Source organism: Octopus sinensis, linkage group LG1 (assembly GCF_006345805.1).
Source record: "Octopus sinensis linkage group LG1, ASM634580v1, whole genome shotgun sequence".
NCBI lineage: Eukaryota > Metazoa > Mollusca > Cephalopoda > Octopoda > Octopodidae > Octopus > Octopus sinensis.
In genome coordinates, this window is record NC_042997.1 from 168,847,094 (window position 1) to 168,857,116 (window position 10,023).

Sequence of the window (10,023 nt, forward strand, 5' to 3'; positions counted from 1 at the left end):
GGAGTGGTTGGCGTTAGGAAGGGCATCCAGCTGTAGAAACACTGCCAGATCTGACTGGACTGGTGCAGCTTTCGGGCTCCCCAGACCCCAGTCAAACCGTCCAACCCATGCTAGCATGGAAAGCGGACGTTAAATGATGATGATGATGATGATGATGATATATATATTAGCAGTATCGCCCGGCGTTGCTCGGGTTTGTAAGGGAAATAACTATATAAGCATTTTTAGAGAGTTACCCTTATAGATGTTATAGAGTTACCCTTTCTTAGCCATTTCTGTTTTGGTGTCTTCAAGCCATGAAGTCGTTGTTCTAAAAGAACGCTGGTCTCCTTGACAACGCATTACGACATTGATTTCTTTACACTCCCTTCCTCACAGCTTCACGAGGGAGGGAAGGGGAAGAAGCAAACAGGTGCAGCTGTGAGCGTGGACGCCAACTCCGCCGCCATCGACACACGAAAAATTATGCATTAAAATAGAATAAAAAATGATGTCAAATTATTTTTTAAAATCGTAGACTCATCATAGACGCACGCTAATAGCCAGACGGGCTCGATATGAATCACGACTATAAGATACCCGAATTTGGTTAAACTGCACCGCAAAATGTGGGAGGAGTTAGGAATCTAAATCGAAGGGGACAGACACTCACACAACTAGAGTTTTATATATATAGATATATTCACATATTGTCAGTATATCATAGATCTGAAAAAGAAGTACACTCTAAAGTATAGAGCAGTAATGTATTTACATGCAGTTAAATATATGTCCAGTCTTAGAGTGAGAAATGGTTTCACATCCATGAAGTGCTTAGCTCTATGGACAACTCGTCAGACTCTAATGGCAGAGGAAACATAACCACTCTTCAAACTGGAGGTAGAAAATTGCTGAAATTACTGAAAATTACTGAATAAAATACTGTTTGAGCTTATGTGTGTGTGTGTGTGGATGTGCGCACGCGCGTTGGATGTGCATAAACTTGGTCATGTTTCAAAATAAGCACTGGCCCAGGCCATATCTAACTTGATACCACCACCTGGTAATTTCTCAAAGTTAAGTATAAGTCATGTTTGTGTTTTAAGATAACTTATCAGAAATGTATTTGATGACCAAAACATAATAAATTAAAGTATCCTTTATCCTTGTATCCTTCAGAAGAATTTGTCCAGATACCATTTTAACATCATCAGGCCCTTTTCTTTGTGAATTTGTTTTAGGATAATGTTAAATGTAGTTGGGCCAGCTGAAAATAAAATAGTTGTCACAATTATTTATATGTTTTGAGCCTGACTTTTGTCTATGAACATACGGCACATGGTCCCAACCTCATGTGATTTTTAAACTGAATGCTATGATCATTTGGGTAGTCGCAATAGTTTCCCCAGAAGTGAATAGACCAGTGGTTTTCAATAGGGGCCCATATATAATTTGTTGTTAAAATTTATGTGCAATATATTAGACATACATATGCAATACACATATTATACTTTACATATAAAATATATTAATATATGGGACAAGAACGCAAAACATCCAGACTGTTGGGTGATACAAGAAAGGGACAACAAAACATCTAGATAGACGATACAAAGTAAAACAAGGACGGGTCATTCGGAGTTTTCTTTCCTCAGTCAAGTTCCAGATTATCTATGCAATTTCGGCTGGTTATACTCGAGATTGCTCCAATCTGGCCAGCCCCAAGGAAAAACTAAGCTAAGAGCATTAGATTCCTTGGAAGAAAGCAGCGAATGTATACGAAAACAAAGATAGAAAAACCGGAGAAAGTTACACAAATACTAATAACAGGTGTCTTTCGACTGAGGACGAATTAAATTAAGCTGGCGTGTGTGGAAATAAAGCCTTACAGCAGGGATACAATATTTCACAGGCACAGGGAAGAATATAGATGTTACACACACATATATATATATATATATATATATTTCCTTCTTTCCTGAGCGTCAATAATACTTTAATTGTTCCACGTCCTGCGTTGGTGTGTTTTTTTCTCTTTTTTTCTGTGTTTTCTTGTTTGGATTAACTATATATATATATATATATATAAAATATCAATAGGTACAGTATATCGAAATGGTTGAGAATCTGTCTCACAACCAAAAGTCCTTAGGCATTTTCTATAGTCTCAAGTCACTCCAGATTAGGTGGATAGTGCCTGCAACACAGATAGTATTACCTTGTCTCACACACTGTCATGCTGATACTCCCTGATACTGTATACACAAGACTGGAATGCTTGGCTATTTGTATATTAATTCAGGAGCAGGTAAGTCAGTTGACTGAACAATGAATCCTTGTTGCCAAACAATGGGATCCACCACCATGTATTTAGATAACACACACATACATATGAATATGTATAATAATATATGTAATATCAATATAATATATATATATATGTATATGTCGCCATGATAGATTGTTAGCCACTACACACATTTTTTTCTCTCCTTGTTTTTTCTGTGTCCCTTTCTGTAGAAGAGCATAGGCTCAAAACGTAAAAGAAATTTTTCTATTCCTGAGCGTTATACTAATACATCTGTTTGTTCTGTACACCACCTGTCTTTGTCTTTTGTTTTTTCGTAAACTCTCCCTATATATATATAAAATATATTTATAGGTGCAAGCATAGCTTTATGTTTAAGATGCTTGTTCCGCAGCTATGTGGTTTTAGATTCAGCCCCACTGCATGTTATCTTGGGCATGTTTTTTTCTATAGCCCCAGGCCAACCAATACCTCATGAGTGGATATGGTAGAAGGAACTGTGCAGAAGCCCATTGTGTGTGTGTTTGTGTATAACACATACTGTTGGTGATTTTTTCCCCTTCTTTGAACTTTTCCTTTTCCTTTCCAACAACAAGGTATGCTCAAAACATCAAAAACTCTCTCTTTTTACTGAATGTCAAACTAATACATTCCATGTGTACATCCTCTTGTTGTTTGTTATTGTTATTTCTAATGTTCATTTATTCGATTTGAATATATATATATATATATATATATTTAGTCCAACCCATGCTAGCATAGAAAGTGGATGTTAAACGATGATGATGATGATGATGATATATATATATATATATATATATATATATATATATTAGGCTCAAGTATGACTGTGTGGTAAGAAGCTTGCTTCCAACCACATGGTTCTGGGTTCAGTCTCACTGTACGGCATCTTGAGCAAGTGGCTTCTATTTTTATAGCCTTGGGCTCACTAAAACCTTGTGAGTGGATTTGGTAGATGGAAACAGAAAGAAGCCCGTTGTGTGTATGTGTGTGTGTCTTTGTATCTGTCTGTCTCTTACCATCAGTTTGCAACTGGTGTTCTTGTGTTCACATCACTGTAACTTGACAAAAAAGACCAATAAAAGTAACAGGTTTACAAACAAAAAAAAATGTCAAGACCTGGAGTTGATTCATTTGATTAAAAATTATTCAAGGCAGTGCCTCAGCATAGCTGCAGTCTAATGACTGAATCAAGTAAAAGAAAGATATCAGTCAAACAAATCTCTGAGTTGTCAGTAACTCAAGAGGAGTTTACCACAAACAGTTTTGCTATGATTAAAACAAATATCAATAATGCTTAATCATCTCTATATTTCTTTAATAAGAATTGATTCTTAAATTTTAATTGGGGTATGTGGATAAATTAAATACAGACAGGAAGGAAAAGAAAGAAAATACTATTTTATTTACAATATGCATAATTTAGGGCTAATAATGAATAAGTCCAATGCCTCCTTAAAAGCAGGCCACCATCATCTCCCAGTCAAGGCAATGTATGGAGCCTCAGCATAGAACCCCTATATAAATGTCACCATGTACATAAATTAGCAATGGGCTCTGAGATCCATGGAGCTCCTGGGTAACTTGCCATTTTGCCCATGCCTTAAGATAGCAATGCATTGGTTACTAAATGGTTGCTCAACTTGGAAGAAGCAGTAGCAAAATCTTCCTTAAATAAAGCCTACTGTTTAAAACTGTTTGAAAAGAACAAAGAAGTACGCAATACTTATCATGGAGCTTGAGACACAAATAAAACTGAATGACCATGAGATAAAATGCTTTTGAATATAGGTCTGTTCAGTCAGATCTGGCCTGCAACTGGCTAAACACTATCTGCTAGATGTTCAACTATTTACTATGTTCATCATGTATATATAGGTTATGAGAGCTAATGGTGTCATTGAGACCCAAAGGTGTCAAGTAATGCTGAATAAGTGCTATAGATAGACAAAAGTTAAGTTCCAAGTTCAGTGATTTTGTGAATAAGGGGGTCAACGTTGGTCATATGTCAGCGTGTGTATATAAAAAAATTTTTCACAATAAGATAAAAAAGAAATGCTGGGTAGATTTTAGAACATTTATATATAGAAGGTCTTACAGCTGTTTCCAGGATATTTATTAATTATATCCCTTCATCGGAGATAGTGTGAGAAGATGGTTAAGTAATAGTTAACTTAATATGAAAATTATTATCTAAATTAACTATTACTTAACTATCCTCTCACACCGTCACCGATGAAGGGATATAATAAATATCCTGCAAACAGCTGTAAGACCTTCTATCTAAAAATGTTCTAAAATCTACTCAGCCTTGGTTTTTTATCTCATTATGAACAAAATATTTACATATATATGGCTGAGTTTCAGAATACTCGCCCACATGAGTTGGATTTTCTCTTTTTGAAAGGAGTTTTCAATTTTTTTCACCAACACCTTCATAATGATGAGGTGGGGTGAGAACCTTTCCGAAAAAGATTTTAAAAATCCCAAAATTTTTTAACATCAACTTACACAAAATACCAACCACCACTAAAATGCTTTTTTTTTTTTTTTTCCCATTGGTTTTAGTCATCTGGTTGTATTTCAGATCCTGAAACCATTCCAATTCACATTTAAAACGAAACAAAAATTCTTAATTCCCACTTTCCATCTACCTTTCACAATTAAAATAAATTAATAAATAAAACACACAAGTTGATTGCATGCGAAATAAAATTAGAATTTTGAAAAAAAGTATCTTTAAAACGATAATTTTAGTCAAATATAGAAAATATTTTTAATTGTATAAATATCTCCTCCTATCCCCTTTCTAGCTTATAACAAGATTATTGTGGCAATATCTTGCCCTAAGTAAAACCTTATATTATTTTTTGACTTTTTGTCATATGTAAAAATTTAACTTGAAAATTTTGTCAACATATAAATAAGCTAAGAAGTATTATATAGTCTTGCTTTTCTCTTAATTTATTATTTTATGTCCTTTAGAAAGAAGTTTTTATATAATGACAAGAGTATAAAAATAATGAGAATAAAAAAAAAAATTCATTTTAATCGTGAAAGATATGGTGGAGGAGGGGTTAAGAACTTTTGTTTTGTTTTAAAGGCGAAATCCGAGCATTTCAGAACGTGGAATAAACATTTAATACAACAAAATGACTAAAAGTAACGAAGAAAAAACTTTTATGGTCATTGCTCTCTTTTTGTGTGTGTGTGTGTGTGTGTGTTAGGTCGGAGTGGGGGGGGATTTTAAAATACACGGATTTAAATTTGGATAACATGTTTCAGAATATGGAATATAAATAAGAAGCGAGGTGGTGATGGTTGTTGTCAAGGAACGAGAGGAGGGGGAGAAGTAATGCAACGTTTAAAAAATTATGGATTAAATTTATTTATTTTTTTTAGAAAAGGCTACCCCAGGATTTTGGAAAAAATTTTGTGGTGAAAAAAAAAGTGAATCAGAAAACTCCGTATTATTTTGGTGAGCTCCGCCAAACACAAAGATAAATATATAGATAGATAGATAGATAAATAGAAATGTATATACACAGAGAGAGAGCTGTGTAGTTAGTCAACATTAAAAAAGAATGTTTAAATGTGTGTGTATGTATATATATATATATATAAACACACACACACACATATATGTATATATATATATACATGTATATGTATATATATATATAGATAGATAGAAATATATATATATATACACATAGAGAGAGCTGTGTAGTTAGTCAACATTAAAAAAGAATGTTTAAATGTGTGTGTATATATATATATAAACACACACACACACATACATGTATACATATACATATAAACACACACACATGTATATATATACATGTATATATGCATATATATATGACACAAACTGTAGTATTCAACGTTAAAAAAGAGCGCTTAAATGTGTGTATGTATGTTTATATATATATATATATATAATATATATATATATATAATATAATATATATATAATACATACATACGCATACTGAATATGAAACTGCTGTCGCAAAAAATACATCGAATATAAATAAAATTTATATTTACTGGGCCTTAACGACATTATGATATGACCTAAGTCGGGCCTTTAAAACACTATATGTATAGTATTTATACATACGTGTGCGTGTGTATTCATTCATACATACACAAAGAAGCACAAACCGGAAAAAAACAAAACAAGAATACTCAGGTGTGCGAGAGAGAGAGAAAAAAGGTAAGATATTTATTTAAAAGAAATAAAAGAAAGAATAGCTTGTACATGTGTGTCCAAGTGCAAAACTATATTTATCATGTAGTTTCATTGGGTAAATCTGAACTAATACCATATTTCGTTGTGACAAAATAATTACATGCATGAAATAAGAGATTTTTGTTCTCAGTTTGCAAATATGAAACACTCGCTCGCGCGCAAAACACATGAGCGGGTGCAGATATGTGTATGAGTGTGTGTACGGGCACATTTAGCGGTATCACATTTCTACGTAGGCAAACACAAATAACGCAAACCGAGCCAACCAGGGGTGGCTTCTGTGTGGTTGCACGATCTGCTAGAAATAGCAGCGAATTTGCAACCTACTCGTTTTTGAGAAAATTACGAATACATTGACTGGATAATGTGTAATCCTGCAAAACCCTAAAAAGATGGAGTGTCTGTGATCGTAGATCTACTCAATCCGTATTGACCTGGGACTTAAACAACTTAGTACATAATGTAAGAAGTGTGTGTATGTGTGTGTGTGTGAATATGCGCGTGGTAAAAGACTAAACAATACAAAATTTGGAAACATACGGTGAACAAAAATAAAGTCACCGAAAAAAACTCAGCATTAATTGATGGAAAAGTTACGGAATAATGTTATATTAAAATACCATAAATAATAGTTTAACAAACTGATTAAACAAATATTTTAACTTATTTATTAATTTGACAATACATGACTTGTACACAATATAATGAATGGCTTAACACGAAAATAATCATGTTTTAATCAATATCTTAAAATCAATAAAACCAAAAAACAGATATTTCAGTCATTCATTCAAGTTTACCAGTAACTTACTTTTTTTTAACATAGTTTATCCGGAAGAAAATCCAAAATAACAAATATAGACATGATACCATGGCCACGGGGTAATTAATACACACATATTTGAAATAGAATATGCTGTTCAAGATTAAATCAGATCTATTAAAAACTTAGAGACTTTTTAACTGCACGAATTGACTGTGTGTCTATTTGTTCGGCAGTCCGTCTCTCTCTCTCTCTCTTTTCTTTTGTTTCACTCTTTGGGCTGCGGTCATTCTGGGGCACCGCCTTGAAGAATTTTAGTTGAAGAGGTTTAGTTACAGGGATATAAACAAACCAACACCAGTTATCAAATACAATGGGACACACACACACACATACATACATGATGGGCTTCTTCTAGCTTCTGTCTACCAAATCCAATTAGAAAGCTTTAGTTGGCCCTGGGCTATAGTAGAACACACTCGCCCAAAGTGCCGCACAGTGGGATTGAACTCAAATCATGTGGTTGCGAATCAAATCTCTTACCACACAGAGCGACACCTGCACAATAAAGATAAATATTCAATGCATAAGTGCAAAAGAGTCAAGTAAACGGTTCGTCACTGCAATCCATCAACGGGTTATCAACAATACAAGGTAACTAATGTGTATTTATTTATTTAGCATTTTTGTTTTCTAGAACATCAGCCGAGTGAGTAAAACGAACCAACTACAACTGGGAATAAAATATATTTTACAGCGCTAACCAGCTATTCATAATATCCACATATAAGCATACGTAATTGTTTATAAACATATAAACTGGCTGGTGTCTTGTATGGAAGAGATATTTGGTTCAAAAGCTGAAAGAATAGAGCACCTTCTAGCAGCCCATTACTTTCAAAATATTACTAAAGTATTGTCGATATCGTCATCATCATCAATAACATTACTATTATTAACATGATTATCACTATCGTATATATCATCGTGGTTTTGATAAATTTATAATACTCACCAATATCGTAATATCATTACCATCGGCATCACCATCAACAGCTTTACCACTGCCATCATCTTCAATATTATTGTAGCCTTCGTCGTCGTTGTCATCATCATCATCATCGTCATCGTCATCATCACCGTTAGTATATCCAACAATATCATCATCATCATCTATTATTTTTCTAACTTAAAAATGCTAGCAGATGTAGTTACATTATAAATAACTTGTTGCCGTTTTGTTGTTATTGTTTTAGTTATCAACATTGTTATGGTGGTTGTGTTTGTTGCTGCCGTACCTGTTGTTGTTGTTGTTTATGGTAGTTAGTAGTGGTGGTGCTGGTGGTGGTGGTGATGAGGATGATAATGATGATAATGATGAAGATGACATGTGAGATGTGATTTGAGATGCTCTGTCACGTCCTCACTGACAAAGCAGGATAAATAGTCAGAGTGGCAGTGTTTTGTCCAAGCGTTTAATACAAGCTACGATGGTATTAATAGTCTCCGCAGTGCAAAGTAACATCCGAGCACCGAGCCAGACACACCAGCAGTATTCTAGTAGTAGTAGTAGTAAGTGTCTGCCTGCCTGGAAGCAATCTCGTACATATCAGATAGCTATTGTTGTTGTTGTTGTTGTTGTTATTGTTATTCTGTGGGTCGCACTTCCGACAATTTCCTTTTGATGATGGTAAAAGAGAGAAGAGGTGGCTGCTGCTACCATTACTACTGCTGCTACCGATACTACTACTACTACTACTACTACTACAACTACTACTACTGTCACAGCAGTTAAATCCTTCATCGTAGTTTTAAGGGAACAGGTGGAATCGTCGTTAGAGATAGCGAACAAGTCGTTGAATATGGATTCAGGTGCTCGGAAAAGTCGAAGACCGAGACATACAGACCGCCACGCGCTCACATGTAGCCGATATACACGTACATGCACACCATACATGATGCATACATACAATATACATGTATATATTGGCAAAAAAAGTAAAAAAAACAGCTCAGCATATAGATAAAAGAATACTTACACAAACATCCATACAGTTACAGGGTGACGGACAGACCCCGTGATAGTCCCACAAGCGCCAAGTAAACATAGATATACATTTATGCATGTATATATTATATACACAGTTGACGACGTAGCTTTTATCTTTACGAGACAGACAGCTCGCTCGTCTGAACTTTCAGACATACACTCACACATACATACATACACACACTCACGCACTCACACTATTACACAGACTCCCTCACACTTACACTCTCTCTCACACACACACACACACACACACGTTTCTACTACTCACACATTTGTACTCCCGCACATGCACTCGCTCGCACGTGCACATAGGTTGTAACGTACACACACACACTCATATACTAAAAAGAACAACAAGTACAAGAACAGCCACAGTACTGGTTATAAACAAGAGTTTGTCGATCAGTTAAAGGAAATTACAAGTGGCTGGCTTGTAATTTCACCGACAGCATTTGTAGCAGTAAGCCATCGAGTTATTGGTGTGATTCTCTTATAAGTAAACGACCATCGTCTCCGTGGCTCCTGCGATTAATTGAGATGGCAGTGGTGGCAGCGATGGTAATAATAATGTTTAATAGTAACGGCGTAGTGTTTCTATAATGACTATAACAAGGTTTGTGATTGCTAACTAGAGAAGAGTC

At 34.8% G+C, this 10,023-nt stretch overlaps 1 protein-coding gene across 3 annotated transcripts in view; it reads right to left on the reverse strand.

Annotated features, from left to right (window-relative positions):
• Positions 1-10,023, reverse strand: part of LOC115217868 (probable serine/threonine-protein kinase DDB_G0282963) — a 136,487-nt gene that overhangs the window by 126,232 nt on the left and 232 nt on the right. The window contains exon 1 of one of the 3 annotated variants that reach the window (XM_029787593.2): positions 9,369-10,023. This exon is cut by the window's right edge and continues 232 nt beyond it. The gene's annotated coding sequence lies outside the window, so the exon portion shown is untranslated. The other 2 variants (XM_036506792.1, XM_029787584.2) reach the window with 2 other exon arrangements.